The sequence below is a fragment of the Hyla sarda genome, chromosome 8 (assembly GCF_029499605.1).
Source record: "Hyla sarda isolate aHylSar1 chromosome 8, aHylSar1.hap1, whole genome shotgun sequence".
NCBI lineage: Eukaryota > Metazoa > Chordata > Amphibia > Anura > Hylidae > Hyla > Hyla sarda.
Genome location: NC_079196.1, coordinates 6,826,261 through 6,843,404, shown reverse-complemented (window position 1 = coordinate 6,843,404; position 17,144 = coordinate 6,826,261). Strand labels below are relative to the sequence as shown.

The 17,144-nt window shown below is 43.0% G+C and overlaps 1 non-coding gene across 1 annotated transcript; it reads right to left on the bottom strand.

Moving 5' to 3' along the window:
- Positions 1-5,975: 5,975 nt before the first annotated feature.
- Positions 5,976-6,163, bottom strand: LOC130290104 (U2 spliceosomal RNA). Its single transcript, XR_008847510.1, has one exon. It is a non-coding gene; the product is annotated as a U2 spliceosomal RNA (small nuclear RNA).
- Positions 6,164-17,144: the final 10,981 nt, after the last annotated feature.

The following is a 17,144-nucleotide window of genomic DNA, read 5'->3' as shown; positions in this document are numbered from 1 at the left end:
CCCAGCAAGTTCTGTGCACCAGTCATGTTCCAGTCATGCCGCACCCTCTGTCACCCTATAGATGCAGCAACTATTTCATATTCCCCCGCCAGGAACCATGATTGGGCGGCACCAACCAATCACGGCTCACGGTGGGAAGTATGAAATCACAATACTGTAATTACATTGGTGACCATCAGCTTTTAGCTAGTGCAAAGTAACATAATTTAGAGTCACCCTGGTTTGGAAACACCAATGTAATGAGATCCCTATGGGATCTGGACATATGGACTCTGTGAACCCGTATTTCTCTGCTGATAGTATATAAAGGGACATATTCCATGCATTGTGATATTCGATAATAAATGATGCGCTTTCTGTACATTTCCCGTAAGCCCCATTCCGGCTTTGTGTTTGCACATTAAATTATTGTCATGAATAAAAAGCAAAGGGAGCCCGCTCCCTCTGTCACCCTTGAGATGTAGCATCTATTTCATATTCCCTTGCGGGGAACCATGATTGGTCAGCGCCAACCAATCACGGCTCCCGGCGGGAGTATGAAATCACAGCACTGTAATTATATTGGTGACCATCAGCTTTTAGCTAGTGCAAAGCAACAACTCCCAGCATGCCCGGACAGCCGTTGGCTGTCCGGGCATGCTGGGAGTTGTAGTTTTGCAACATCTAGAGTCACCCTGGTTTTGAAACACCAATGTAATGAAATCCCTATGGGATCTGGACATATGGACTCTGTGAACCCGTATTTCTCGTCTGATAGAATATAAAGGGACGTATTCCATACATTGTGATATTCGACAATAAATGATGCGTTTTCTGTGCATTTCCCATAAGCTCCATTCCGGCTTTGTGTTTGTACATAAATTATTGTGAAAACGTCTTTTATAATAAAAGCCAATGTGTTCCTAGAAATCCCTGCAGAGTCCCAGGGCACCGGTATAAGGGCTGCCAGATAACAAAATCCCATCCATTTTGAAGAAAATAATAAGAATTTCCAGTCCGGGCGGCAGCTGACAGGCCCAGTGTTATCCTAGTGTTTGTATGTTCCCACAGTATCAAATAAATCCATTTAGCAATGGTGCATAATGAATTCATTGGGGCTCTGAACCCGTCGTAGGCAGAACGCTCCATTATTGTTTCTCTCTCGGTGGTGAAACAATGTTTCAAGTTCTTTATATTCGTATCAGTAAAAACCAAGAGCAGATTGAGCTCTGATAGACCCGGAGAAAGTGGTACCGCAGAGAACCGGGATCATGACTCCATCTATCATATCACAGTTTTGAATATTATTATTATTTTAATAATTTTTGGTTAGATTTTATATACCATAATTAATTAATTAATTATTTATTTAAATAATTACTTTATTTATTTATTTATTTCCATTTTATTTATTTCTACTTATTTATGCATTTGTTAATTAATGTATTTGAATTCTGTTTTATTTATGATTTTTATTTTTATTTATGATTTTTTGTTTTGAGTGTTATTTTTTTTTCATATTTTTTCGTTTTGGATTTTATATACCCTAATTAACTATTATTAATAATTAATTAAGTTATTTATTTATTTATATGTCATGTTTTTATGTATTTCTACTTATTTGTGCATGTGTTAGTTTATGTATTTGGATTCCACAATTATTTACTTATTTATTTATGATTTTTGTTTTTGTTTTGAGCACTATTCTAATAATTTTGGGTTAGATTTTTATATACCATAATTAATTAATGTATTTATTTATACTTACTTTATGTTTTAATGCATTTCTACTTATTTATGCATTTGTTAAATGATGTATTTGGATTCTGTATTTATTTATGAATTTATCTTAATTGTACAAAGTATAATACATTAATTATGTCTATGCATTTTCTAATTAATTTGCATGATAGGAGGTAACAGGAAAGGATTTCTGCATCTATGATTTCTGTGGTTAGGCATAGGCAGAGCTAGCTGTGTAGGCGGATCCCCATTAGTGTTGCTCGCGAATATTCGCAATGCGAATTTTAGTCGCGAATATCGCATATTCGCGAATATTCGCGAATATAGCACTATATATTCGTAATTACGAATATTCTTTTTTTTTTTTCACAGTACACATCACAGTGATCATCCCTCTCTGCTTCCAGCTTGTGTGGTGTAAAGAAGGCTCTAATACTACTGTGTGAGACTGGTGTGCGAATTTTCGCTTATACTAATTATTGTATATGCTAATTTTCGCATGCGCGAATTTTCGCATATGCGAAAATAAAACGCAAATATTACGAATATGCGAATTTAGCGAATATATGACGAATATTCGTCCATATATTCGCGAATATTCGCGAATTCGAATATGGCCTATGCCGCTCAACACTAATCCTCATAGTGGACGCTCTCAGGGGTGGACTGACAACACTCAAAATTATGTATTTTTTGATCCTCTTTCCTTTTCTTCTTGGTCCAGATCAGAACGCCATGTTGATCTTTTAACATCTGTAGGACAAACATGTCAGACTCTGCATTTTTTCAGTCCCCGCCCCCTCCTCTACACAATTTTTCCATCTATAAACCCCTAACTGTTATAATGTCCTCCTTGGTGTCCTGCACAGTAAAAGGGTAGATAGGTAGCAAGGTAAATAGTTAACTTGGTAGATAGATCAGAAATCCATATATGTAGGTAGGTGACTAGCCAGGTAGGTAGGTTGCTAGCTAGGTAGTTAGGCAGCCATGTATAAAGGCCAGGTAGATACATAGTTAGGTAGCGTAACATCCACACCGTTTATCTGGTGTAGGATTCTATTGTGGCACTTGTAGTCCGCTGCAGGCATCCTCCATTGTATGCATTTTTATGCTGGGGATCGCCCCTAGCAACGGACTACAAGGGCAGGATCTGCTCCCCCAGTATAAATGCACAACCGCATTTGGGGTTGAGCACCTCCAGCCATTTGAGACCACGTTTTTTTGTTGTTTGTTTAAATTTTATATTTGGAGGTGTGTAAACTCCAAAATTAATGCGCCTTGAATATCTACAAGGCAGCATTAAGGTAGCACCTGTGAGGCCAGGCACCCATATTAGCCAACTCAGGTGGGGCTTGCAGCTTGCCTCCCTCCTCCCATTGTATGTGTGCTCAGTCACGCTGGAGGGTATCTGGGAGGAAGTTGTGAGTCAACCGAATGCTGCCGTAATTGCCCAATGGCCCCTGTTTTGCTTATCAAGCACAGGTAGGATTAGCGTTAGGTCTCGCACCAATTTGAGAAACCTTGGCGTTGGTGTGCGGGCTCTGGTGTGTCCTTCATATAAGGATACACTGGCGAATGTCTCAATTTTAACATCAGTGTTGAGGGATAGCCATGTCATTGTATACATCTACCACAGTAGTGCACCCATATTCCTGTATGTAGGTAGATAGCCAGGTATGTAGGTAAGTAGTTAGGCAGCCAGGTATTTAGGTAGTTAGATAGCCAGGTATGTAGGTAAATAGTTAGGCCTCCAGGTACAAAGTTAGGTAGCCTGGGAGTTAGTCAAGTAGGTAGCCAGCATTTCCTCCACCCAGTGGCGGATCTAGAGTCTAGTCTCGGGAGGGGCATTACGAAAACCCCCTATGTAGTTGGTAGGTAGCCCTTCAATTAATTTAGTAGTTTGTGCCCATATTAGCTAGGCAGGAACACAGTAGATAATCCCTCTTATTAGGTGTAGGCAGCAGAGTTCCCTCACATTAGGTGTAGGCAACAGAGTTCCCCCACAGTGGGTGTAGGCAGCAGAGTCCCCCCACAGTAGGTGTAGGCATCAGAGTTCCCCACAGTAGGTGTAGGCAGCAGGGTCCCCTGACAATAGGTGTAGGTGTAGACAGCAGAGTTAGAGTCCCCCCAGTAGGTGTAGACAGCAGAGTTAGATTCCCCCCAGTAGGTGTAGACAGCAGAGTTAGAGTCCCCCCAGTAGGTGCAGACAGCAGAGTTAGAGTCCCCCCAGTACCCCCCAGTAGGTGCAGGCAGCATATATCACCAAAATCTATTTGTATTTAGGGGTAAAGCATTAGCTTAAAACTACAATTCCCAGAATGTATTTTTTTATTACAGTCCTCCCATTCTTCTTAATCACCTCCCTCAGCACTCCTGACAGTTTCCCTGCCAGAGCTGCTGCAGAACATCCAATTTCACAGCAGACTATTGCACAGTGTATCAGTGGGGTTGCAACACTGCTGATACCAGTCCCTGATTGCTCCTCTGCCTGTGGATGGTTTACGTGTGACACCAAACAAGTAATTTATTTATTGAAATGCCCGTGTGGGATGACATATCTTGGTCAAACATCTAGGCCCATTAAAATTTAGGATAAACGAACATTATAGCTCTATCAGGGATTAAATAAAAAAAAAAACTAGAAAAAGGCAAGAAAAAAGAAGGCAATGAAAAATATGGCAAAACAAGTGTAGCCAGTTACTTTGTAGAAAAGGCACATCGGATATTTGATTTGAAATGGATGATGTTGGAAGAAATAAATGGAAGTGGACAGGAACAGGTTAAAAAGAGGTTCTACGGAAGGTGTTTTGGACTTAGGGAGTCACTTGCTCCTCATGATATAAATGAAAGTTGCAATTTTAATCTTTTCTTGTCAGCAGCTACTGTCTCCATCTGTGATAAGTTACAATCAGTTTGACTTATAAATAATTGTTTTTATTGTTATTTTAAATTTTAGACCTGAGATCTCGCGAGATCTAATAGTATGTAACATGGGGAAGGGTGCAAGTTAGGTTTGACAAACAGAGCGGCTTGTGAACGGCCTGGATTTTTATCACCGGAACAGGCAACATAGAATGGCTGGAAAAAAAAGAGTCCTCTGACGAGGTGACTATGTTCCTATAAGGCCATCATTTCTATGAAAGTTACACAGACTTTGACACTGGGTGATTTAACTGTATCCTGTCAAAAAATGCTTGATAGCACGTATGAAAAATAGTTTAGATAAAATCAACCAAAAAACGCATTCTTTTTTTATTTTTTATTATCTAATAGCTGAGGAACGTGGTCTTGAATCACCCAAAGTGCAAGAAAAGTGCAAATGTGTTACACAAAAAAAACGTGCACAAAGGATGCGGTCTATCGCAAGCCCTTCTCCGACAGGAGAGAGACCCCCCAACAAACCTTACCTTTCGCCTGCGAACCAAAAGGTACCTGCGAGGTTCCAGGTTCGAAGATCCTTCTTGCCGAAGCTACCAAGGGACCACAAATGCTCCCAGAAGAGATGAGCGAACTTACAGTAAATTTGATTCGTCACGAACTTCTCGGCTAGGCGGTTGATGACTTTTCCTGCATAAATTAGTTCAGCTTTCAGGTGCTCCCGTGGGCTGGAAAAGGTGGATACAGTCCTAGGAGACTCTTTCCTAGGAATGTATCCACCTTTTCCAGCCCACCGGAGCACCGGAAAGCTGAACTAATTTATGCAGGAAAAGTCAGCAACCGCTGAGCTGAGAAGTTTGTGACAAATCGAATTTACTGTAAGTTCGCCCATCTCTAGCTCCCGGCATCCCCCTTGGCATTAGCGGAGGTATCTGCCCGTAGAGTCATAAAAGGTTGGTACCCTGCCCATGCAGGAGTACCCGGGGAGTTTGCAGGGAGGTACAGAACCTAATGGCCACACACACCTCCCCTAGACCATTAGGAGGGACACCCAGAAGGGCTACCACATCCTAACAATTATGTGAACACACAACACGCAAAAAGTGACACAGTGACAAAAAGAAAGAAATAAGTGAATGTGCGCAGATATACTGCCCGGACATCCGGCCGTATCTATAAAAAATGTCTCTGATCCTAGCCAGAAGGCCAGGAATCAAGAGGTGAGTGCCACAAGGTGAAGAGATCATGTGCCCGTGTTTCCACTCAGTGAGCCAGTACTCTCAGTGTGAGCTTCGTCACCTTGGGGTCACCACTCCCAGAGGCACTAAAGTACCTCGGCTCTAGACCCTCTCAGCCTCATGGCGAGACCCGGAGGTAACAGGTCACATTGGGGCAGCCGTCGAGCTGATTTCTTAGAACCAGCCCTGGAATGCCCTGGTGCACCTGCCCCCTACCAGGCAGTACTCATCCCTACCACCTCCATAGCGGCGTCACCTGCCACCGGCATGAAACTGATAAGAACAGATACTACACTTGATCTTAGCCAAAAGTCCGAGAACGCAATCTCATGGTGTGGGTGAAAAAGATGACCAGTTGTCCAGAGAAAAGATCCAGCCACACCTCCTGAAACAGCAGAATGGATGTGTGGTATCCCGGTACCGCATCCTATCCTGTACCTGCAGGTCCCCATAGCCAGAGTCCCTAGGACGTCGGGGTCCTTTTTTGTCTAGTCTGCCCCTTGTCACCTCTCATCTAGATAGTCATTAAACTAATAGTTTATTCAGGATTTATGTAAATATAATAGTACTAATGTATATAATTAGTTAATTACCTGTACGGAGCGTAGCAGGACCTGCCGGTCACGTGATCAGGTAAACTCTATGGTTTTTGCTTAAGGACCTTTGGAGGTCCCTGTGACGTATTGAACCCATCATTCCTTGTAACGGGTGAGAACAACCCCGCCCCTGCCCATATAAGGGAGCGGCAGCCATTGTTAGCTCTCTTTCCTCCTGGGCTGTTAATGGAGAAGGACCTGCGCTGCTGTCATCAGTGAATTTAGGCCTGAGCCTTGCGGCTGATCTCTTCTAAACCGTGAGTGTATCAATCACTAAGCACTCTGCAAGATCACCGGACCTTATCTATCCCCTAAATCCGGACAGATCTTCAAAATTAACCCTAAATTCAGAGACTTATAATACAATTCAAGGTCCGCAACAACTGTCAGTCACTGAACTATATAGAGAATGTTTGCATGAGACTGTTATTGTGCATTGGATGTACCGCAAGCCTTTAAGTAAAGTTTATCCAAGTTCAAGTACCTTGTGGACCTTCAGTCATTTTATGCATGCACCTATCGTTACTGGGAAGGGCGGCGATAGGCCGGAGAATTGCGTCAGCATACTAGCCCTCAGCCTGGCATCATGAACTATAGGGTTAACCTTAACCCCTCATCTACCGAAACAACACCCCAACTACCATACACCCCCCAAGGGCTACCACAGATGTGTTGTCTCAAGAGAGAGGGAGGAGCCTGCGAGCCGCTAAAACATCACCACACTCACAATAACAGGACTACACAACTTCCTGTCAGGAGAGAGGTTTTTAGTTTGGTCACAAAACTAAAAGAAAACAAAAATAAGCCGACCTGAGTCCCTATCTGACTCCGGTCGGCCCATTCAAACTAATGAGATGGGGGGCGGGTCCAGCTGGGATACGGGAGCACCCGGTTTTCACTCCCCCCAGCCCGATCCGGTTCCCCTTATTGAACAATTGTGGTGTGAATGCACCCTAAAAACTGCAGAATCATTGTTCTTCTTTTCTTCTTAGAATTTTATGTTTTAGTTTTTTACATACGACTGAATTAAATGTTTACTAGAAGTAACTGATGTGTCGGCAATATTCTGGGAAATCCTTGTGAATTATTATTCAATTCTAAAGTACAAGACGAGTTCTGCTGAATCCTATTGCAAACAACACTTGAAAAGAACAGGATGTGCCAAATCCATTCCGCCATGCGCAACATTTGGAGAAATTAGTTTCAGTTTGAAGCATTTTCTCAAACATTATTGCAGTATAAATAACGTTCGGGCTGCAAAATGTATTTATTTTCGTCTTTGCCCTCAGTTTATGTATTGACCTGTCACTATATCCTTACGCTCAGTCATGTCTGTTGGACAACCGGGTAACCACTTGTGGTCATACACATATTACACATTTTTTATTGTTTTTGCTCTTTTTTTTTTTTTTTGCCATGGTTTGAGTGGTTGCGTTTCCTTTTAAAATTCACACAAATATTATTTTGCATGTGCAATGTCTTAAAGGGGAACTCCATTGCCTCAACGTTTGGGACATTTTCTTCTGAACGCGGGGGTCATGACGTCACGGCCACGCCCCTTGTGGTGTCGCGCCATGCCCCCCAATGCAAGTCCATGGGAGGAGGCGTGGCTGCCGCCACGCCCCCTCCCATAGACTTGCATTGAGGGGGCGTGACGTGACCATTCTGCCATCAACAGAATCAGATCAGGAATTAAGCCAGGAGCCAGCAAAAGGAAAGAGAGGTTCTAACGAATGTAATGTAAATGTCTTTCAGGTTCTAGAGAAAGTTGGGTGTATAATATAAGCCTCTGTAATGGCCGCCTCTAGACGGGGGACGAGATCACTGAGAAATGGCTGGAGAGAAGAAACTCATCTGTAGGTCTTCACATCCAGATATGGCGAGGTTGTCCCCAAACGTGACTGCAGTGACACCTGTCAATTCTTCTGTATCAGGTCACTCACATCTCATTTCTCCTCGTCTCAGAGCTGAATGGTGATGAGGGACCTTGGAGACATTAACGCTTCGCTCCTGCCAGTCAGATTCTGACTTCATTTCTAATTATTGTGCAACTCGTCCTCCCCCAAAGAAAAGATGAAAGCAATTCCATTAGAGATAGTGTCATGGTTGCCAGGAGCGCCGCCAGGACAAAGTATGTATTACACAATGGCGTCTGTGCCAAGCAGAACAATATATCACCCTGACATCTGAAGAAAATATTCAGAGTCCAATAGGAGCAGGAATGTGGCTGTTACAGACTTAGTCACCGCTGTATACAAGAGATGCCATCTGTTTCCTCTATTATAGTACATCAGTCATCCTCAATAACAATTAAGATTAAAGATGTTATCCTAAGTAAAAAAATATATATATATTATAATACGGTTATGGGGGCAGGAGCTATGGGAATAGAAAAGAAACCTATACTTACCTTTCCTAGGTCTCCCTTAGGCTCTTCTTTCTTCTTCCTGCTTCCAAGACCAGACCTGCCCACATGGCCAATCATTGGCTGCACTCATGTCCTGTCTGGGCCAGCAATTGGCTATGCTAAATGCTTATCTCAGAATCAGAAAAAATAAAGAAGAATGGAAGAAGAAAGAGAGCTGCGGGGGACCAGGACTAAGTTAGTGTAGGTATTTTCTGTGTACACAGTGTAGTATCACTACTCATGCAGCTCTGGTGACTCTATCCCATACAACAATGCCGAGCACAACTTGAGGTGGTAGGATGATCTGACTGTGAGCACCTGACATAGCATGACCGGTCGCAAAGGGGCCAACTCTATGGATTGCAGCGGAAGTTGCCCAATACCTATAGCCACATTTTTCAAGGGGAGAAGCAATGCACTTTAAACATTGTATATAGAATTATGTCAGAATTATAGGATGATGGTTACAACGTCTTCACAGGTCATAGTGACAGCTAGTTATTACCTTTGGTGGCAATTTCACTTCCACCTACAGGTGGGCTCAGCTGGATAACCTAGCCCCACTAGACTAAACACCTCCCGTTCTATATGTCATAAATTCTGTAACCAGCCCCAATGGGCATCAGTACTGTCCTGTACCTGATCGGCCATTAGCAGTACCCTGATACTGAGCAGAATCTCATAGCTTTCCTCGGCACTCCATTTGGTCTTAACCACACGCTGCATTACTTCCTGCTTTACCACTCCATTTATAGTGACACACAGGGACATCTAGTGGCACCAAGTAACATTGCAAACATACATTCAGTGCATTGAATCCCATACCAAAAAATTGGGGAGTGCAGTACACCTCAGTGATAACTAGTGTTGAGCACGAATATTCGTAATGCTAATTTTTATGGTGAATATCGTCACTTTGTGATTTTGCAAATATTTAAAATATATTGCTATAGATTCGTAATGGCGATTTTTTTTATTTTTTATTTTGGGGGGGGGGGGGGGCGTTTTTTTCACATGCAAATTTGTATGCAAATTTTCCATGTGAATTTTCGCATGGAAAAAAAAGTGAATGAACATAGAAAATATGCGAATTTCGCAAACATAGGACAAATATTCGTCAATATATTTACAAAATATTTCAAATTCGAATATGGCCCCTGACACTCATCACTAGTGATAACCAGAGGGAAATCATATTGCACACTTTTCTTCAATGCACACTTGACAGTATAGTTTGCAAGATGCCGAGCATCTACAGTTCATCTAGCAAAATGTGTTAAAGGGATACTCCGGGGAACTAAACCCATAGCCCATTTTTTCCCTCTCACCAACCTATGTATTTGTCTAAATATCCTTCACTAGCTATATAGAGCAGTTTCCCTCTTTCAGCTGTCACTTACATGCAGGGAGTGAGACATCATTATCAGCTCCACTTTGTCTTTGTGTAAACTCCTCAATGAGACCCAGCCCCCACCCTCCTGCAAGAAAAATACCATGTGATTTCTGGCTTCACAGCCACAACTTCCCTCCCCTCCCCTCTCTGTCTGAGGATCACACCTGTAGAAGTCTCCTCAGCACACAACACTGCTCTTTTCCTGGTGTAGATCTAATCACTGACTTTTGACATTCAGAGAATATCACGATTTATTGCTGGGGGGAAGGATAGTTTGAAAGTAAAGACATGTACAGTTTATAACAACACAGCATGCACACAGATAGTAAGAGCAATTGGCTGGTAGCCATTACACAGAGCCGCACTGACCGCTGGGAGTTGTAGTCTGGGCTGCAAGCAAGAAAAAATAATATTCAGGAGACAACAGGGGCCACAGGAGCTGGCAAAATCCCATGGATAACTACAGGGGAAACACAACAGGTATTTGCAATACCTGTTGTGTTTCCCCTGTAGTTATCCATGGGATTTTGCCAGCTCCTGTGGCCCCTGTTGTCTCCTGAATATTATTTTTTCTTGCTTTCTTGCAACAGGTGGCTTTGGGTCATTTTTTTTCCTTAACTTCCCCAGAGCACTCTTTAACCCCTTAAGGACCCAGCCATTTTACACCTTAGGGCCATTTTTTGCACATCTGACCACTGTCATTTTAAACATTAATAATTCTGGAATGCTTTTACTTTTCATTCTGATTCTGAGATAGTGTTTTCGTGACATATTCTACTTTAACATAGTGGTAAAATTTTTTGGTAACTTGCATCCTTTCTTGGTGAAAAATCCCAAAATTTGATGAAAAAATTGAAAATTTTGCATTTTTCTAAATTTGAAGCTCTCTGCTTGTAAGGAAAATGGATATTCCAAATAGTTTTTTTTATTCACATATACAATATGTCCACTTTATGTTTGCATCATAAAATTGACATGTTTTTAGTTTTGGAAGACACCAGAGGGCTTCAAAGTTCAGCAGTAATTTTCCAATTTTTCACAAAATTTCAAAAATAACAATTTTTCAGGGACCAGTTCAGGTTTGAAGTGGATTTGAAGGGTCTTCATCTTAGAAATACCCCACAAATGACACCATTATAAAAACTGCACCCACAAAAGTATTCAAAATGACATTCAGTCAGCATTTTAACCCTTTAGGTGTTTCACAGGAATAGCAGCAAAGTGAAGGAGAAAATTCACAATCTTCATTTTTTACACTCGCATGTTCTTGTAGACCGTATTTTTGAATATTTGCAAGGGGTAAAAGGAGAAAATATATACTTATATTTGTAGCCCAATTTCTCTCGAGTAAGCAAATACCTCATATGTCTATGTAAAGTGTTCGGCGGGCGCAGTAGAGGCCTCAGAAGCGAAGGAGCAACAAGGGGATTTTGGAGAGTACGTTTTTCTGAAATGGTTTTTGAGGGGTATGTTGCATTTAGGAAGCCCCTATGGTGCCAGAACAGGAAAAAAAAAACACATGGCATACCATTTTGGAAACTAGACCCCTTGAGGAACGTAACAAGGAATAAAGTGAGCCTTAATATCCCACAGGTGTTTCACGACTTTTGCATATGTTAAAAATTTAAAAAAAAAATGTCACTAAAATGTGTGTTTCCCCCAAAATTTCACATTTTTTGCAAGGGTTAATAGCAGAAAATGAGTATGAGGTACCCCCTGAGTATGGAGGTACCCCATAAGTTGACCTGAAGTGCACTACGGGCGAACTACAATGCTCAGAAGAGAAGGAGTCATATTTGGCTTTTTGAGAGCAAATTTTGCTCGGGGGCATGTCGCATTTAGGAAGCCCCTATGGTGCCAGGACAGCAAAAAATACCCACATGGCATACCATTTTGGAAACTAGACCCCTTGAGGAACGTAACAAGGAATAAAGTGAGCCTTAATACCCCACAGGGGTTTCACGACTTTTGCATACGTAAAAAAATAAAAAATGTTTTTTTCACAAAAATGTGTGTTTCCCCCCCAAATTTCATATTTTTGCAAGGGTTAATAGCAGAAAATACCCTCCAAAATTTGTAACCCCATCTCTTCTGAGTATGGAGGTACCCCATAAGTTGACCTGAAGCGCACTATGGGCGAACTACAATGCTCAGAAGAGAAGGAGTCATATTTGGCTTTTTGAGAGCAACTTTTGCTCGGGGGGCATGTCGCATTTAGGAAGCCCCTATGGTGCCAGGACAGCAAAATAACCCCCACATGGCATACCATTTTGGAAACTGAACCCCTTGAGGAATGTAACAAGGGGTACAGTGAGCATTTACCCCCCACTGGTGTCTGTCAGATCTTTGGAACAGTGGGCTGTACAAAATTTTTTATTTGCACAGCCCACTGTTCCAAAGATCTGTCAGACACCAGTGGGGTGTAAATTCTCACTGCACCCCTCATTACATTCCGTAAGGGGTGTAGTTTCCGAAATTGGGTCACATGTGGGGTTTTGTTTTTTTTGCGTTTGTCAAAACCGCTGTAACATTCAGCCACCCCTGTGCAAATCACCTCAAATGTACATGGTGCACTCTCCCTTCTTAGCCTTGTTGTGCGCCCCCAGAGCACTTTGCGCCCACATATGGGGTATCTCCGTAGTCGGGAGAAATTGCATTACAAATTATGGGGGGCTTTTTTCCCTTTTACCTCTTGTCAAAATGAAAAGTATAGGGCAACACCAGCATTTTAGTGTAAAAAAATTTACTTTTTTACACTAACATGCTGGTGTAGACCCCAAATTCACCTTTTCATAAGGGGTGAAAGGAGAAAAAGCCCCCCAAAATTTGTCAGGCAATTTCTCCCGAGTACGGCGATACCCCATATGTGGCCCTAAACTGTTGCCTTTAAATATGACAGGACTCCAAAATGAGAGCGCCATGCGCATTTGAGGCCTGAATTAGGGATTTGCATAGGTGTGGACATAGGGGTATTCTACGCCAGTGATTCCCAAACAGGGTGCCTCCAGCTGTTGCAAAACTCCCAGCATGCTTGGACAGTCAATGGCTGTCCGGCAATACTGGGAGTTGTTGTTTTGCAACAGCTGGAGGCTCCATTTTGAAAACAGTGGCGTATCAGACGTTTTTCATTTTTATTGGAGAGGGGAGGGGGGCTGTGTAGGGGTATGTGTATATGTAGTGTTTTTTACTTTTTATTTTATTTTGTGTTAGTGTAGTGTAGTGTTTTTAGGGTACAGTCACATGGGCGGGGGATTACAGCGAGTTTCCCGCTGCGAGTTTGAGCTGCCGCACAAAATTTGCTGCATCGCAAACTTGCAGCCTGATACTCACTGTAAGCCCCCTGCCCATGTGAATGTACCCTGTACATTCACAGGGGGGGGGGGGGGGGATCTCCAGCTGTTGCAAAACTACAACTCCCAGCAAGCACAGTCTGAAGGCACAGCTGAAGGCACACGGGTTGGGAAACGCTGAGTTAGGAAACAGACAATGTTTCCCAACCAGTGTGCCTCCAGTTGTTGCAAAACCACAACTCCCAAACATTCTCAGGCATGCTGGAAGTAGTAGTTCGGCAACATCTTTAGAGCCAGATGTTGCCGAACTACAATTCCCAGCATTCTTGGAGTTGTAGTTTTGCAACATCTGTAGGACTACAGTTTGCAGACCACTAATACAGTGGTTCCCAATCTGTGCCCTTCCAGATGTTGCAAAACTACAACTCCCAGTATGCCAAAACTGTCCAGGCATGCTGGGAGTTGTAGTTCTGCAACATCAGAAGGGCCGAACTACATCTCCCAGCATGCTTGGAGTTGTAGTTTTGCAACATCTGGAGGACTACAGTTTGCAGACCACTAATACAGTGGTTCCCAATCTGTGCCCTTCCTGATGTTACAGAACTACAACTCCCAGCTTGCCTGGACAGTAAGGGCATGCTGAGGATGTGTAGTTTTGCAACATCTGGAAGGGCACAGTGGTCCCAAAACTGCGGACCTCCAGATGATGCAAAACTGCAACTCCCAGCATGCCCAGATGCCAAGGGCTGTCTGGGCATGCTGTGAGTTGTAGTATACAGGGTCCCATTACAGCAATGCATGCCGCTTTACGGCGACGTGCATTGCTGTAAAGGGCCCGACCGCGGCTGAAGATCTACTCACCTGTCGCCGCTGTCTTCTTCGCCGGGATCCGCCGATCAGCCCGGTATCGCCGCAGATCGCAGGGGCGATTTCCCTAGCGATTTGCGGCGATCGCCGACATGGGGGGCCTACGTGGCCCCCCTCGGCGTTTGCCCTGGATCCCTGCTGAAGGATTTCAGCAGGGATCCGCTTCCGATTTCCGCCGGGTGAGCGGCGGAGACCAGGAAAAAACCATGACGTATGCATACGTCATGGGTCCTTAAGACCCAGGGTGTGATGACGTATGCATATGTCATAGGTCCTTAAGGGGTTAAGGGTCCCTGCTTACTATGCGCCATATTGGTGACTTCTTGTGTTGCAGATGAGTGGTTTGGTCCCTTCAATTGTCAGGCCCATGATGTCATTGTACCGCTGCATTCCCTATAACTACACCCCTGACCAAAGGACTTTCTTATGGAAATGAATGGAAGCTGAGCTGCAATATCCCAGCAAGGCTACTGCACCATATACAGATCTCCCTGCCTCTGTGAGTTGTGTATATTCCGCTGTAGCTACTTGGAGGGGGGCCGGGTATTAGACCCACCCATCAGATACTGATGGCCTAGCCGGACTCCCAGAATGCCTCGTGCCCCTGCAGTAGCTTGGAACGAAGAATAAGATAAATTTTTTAATTTTTTTTCCCTTAATAAAGTGGAAAAAAACAATAAAAAAAATAAAATAGAATCTTTTAATAAAGGTTTTAGTAGGACGCGGCTTAGATCAGGTGAAATGTTGCCGTTCTTTGAGTCTTTAAAGTTTTTTTAAGAACAAATTCCTCCATTTTGCAGCGTTACATAAGGTGCTCGGTGCCAACTCTCCTTAAATTCCTCCACTGCTCCAGTCAACCCTAATTTAAGTTGGAAGAAAATCAAGTAGCAAAGTAACTTTAATTAAAATTCCTATGAATAGAGCGAGATTCAGAGCTGAAAGAATTTCACGGCTTTCATGCTGCATTAGAAAATAGCCTTTGTCAATTAAAACCATATGCATTAACCACTAGAACAATGTAACCACACGAGCGGCAGCTCCCTCGTCTTCCACAGCATTAGAGGCGCTTTTAAAGTCCCTTTCAATAGATTAATAAAGTGAATGGAAACATTTTTCTGCTTCTCAGCACTCATTCCTATCATCGTGAGAAGAACTTTAGTGCTGAAAAAACAGAAATTTTAATATGAAGTAATATGGAAGTGTCATTGGTTACACTGATACTTGTTCTATTGTACAGCTCTATTGGCATTTATTAATATTTATTTCACATAAATAGTATTAGTTAACATTTTATCTGGATAGATCTATGTTTACACTGGGGCTGGGGGGTTAATAGAAGTAATGGGGGTTGGCAGTAAGAAGGAACCATCAGGCTGAGCTTTAGAGACCAATATGGACACCAACAGAGGTGGTTCCTCCCCTGACAGAGGCGCAGCTTGTAGCTTCTTGGCCCCGATGCAAAATCTGAAACAGGGCCCATATGCCAATTACTATACTGGTCTCTTATGGGGGAGATGTGCTTAGGAACCAGGGCCCTGGTGCGACTGCTACCTCTATAGCTACACCCCTGATCCTGACGCTCTGTTCTGTTACATCCGGATTCTAGTGCTATCAAAAATACTAAAACCTGAACAGAATCTTGATCAATTACATATTTTTTTCCCAAACTGTATCTCTAAAAGTGATGCAAAACTACAATCACACCATGCCCGACAACCGAAAGCTTAAAGGGGTTCTCCGCCCCTGAACACCTTATCCCCTATACAAAGAATAGGGGATAAGATGTCTGATCATGGGGGGTCGCCTCTGGGGCCTCCCATGATCTCTGATGCAGCACCCCAGTCATCCGGTGCATGGAGCAAACTCTGCTCCGTGCTGGATGATAGCCGACCACATCCTTAATGCCCCCTCCATTCATGTCTATGAAAGGAGGCTCAATGGCTAGGTACTGCGTCCCAGCGTCAACCCGGAGATCACCGGGTCCCTCCGTGATCAGACATCTTATCTCCTATCCTTTAGATAGGGGATAAGATGTCTAGGGGCGGAGTACCCCTTAAACTAGTGATTTCAGGTTGAGAAACACTGAATTACATTCTGAGTCAATGGAATGGGGTGGCCCCTGCTGGTTCAGGCTACAACTCTGCTGCTAAGGATCTAATGTGCATGTCAGGTTAGAAGGATTAGTTAAGATCCACTTTAAAATGGATCTATCATACTTGTCATTGCTGTAACCTTTATCAGTACAAACACAAGGACAACTAGAATTTTTTTGGATCAAATCAGATTTGTTACAATAAAAAAAAAAAAATAAGTAACACAAATCTATTTAGTTTGAATCTGATTGTTTTGTGATTTGCGCCTGGCGATTCTGTACAGTTACCAAGGACTCCTGTTAAAGGCAGGTGTCCCTGCTTCTGAATCTACTGAGTGGTGAGGCATATGTGGTGTCCCGGTACAGTATCCTATACGTTACCTGTATAGGGGTCCCCATAGTCAGAGTCCCTAGGACGTCGGGGTCCCTCTTTTCTAGTCTTCCCCTTGTCACCTCTCACTTAGCCACTAGATATATAATAGTTCTATCTGATAATTATACAGTTATAAGTATAGAAAGTGTATATAGTGAATTATCTACCTGTTTGTAGCGTAACAGGACCTGCGGGTCATGTGATCGGGTAAACTCTATGGTTTTGCTTTAGGGCCTTAGGAGGTCCCAGTGACGTATGCACCCACCATGCATTGTAACGGTGAGGGACA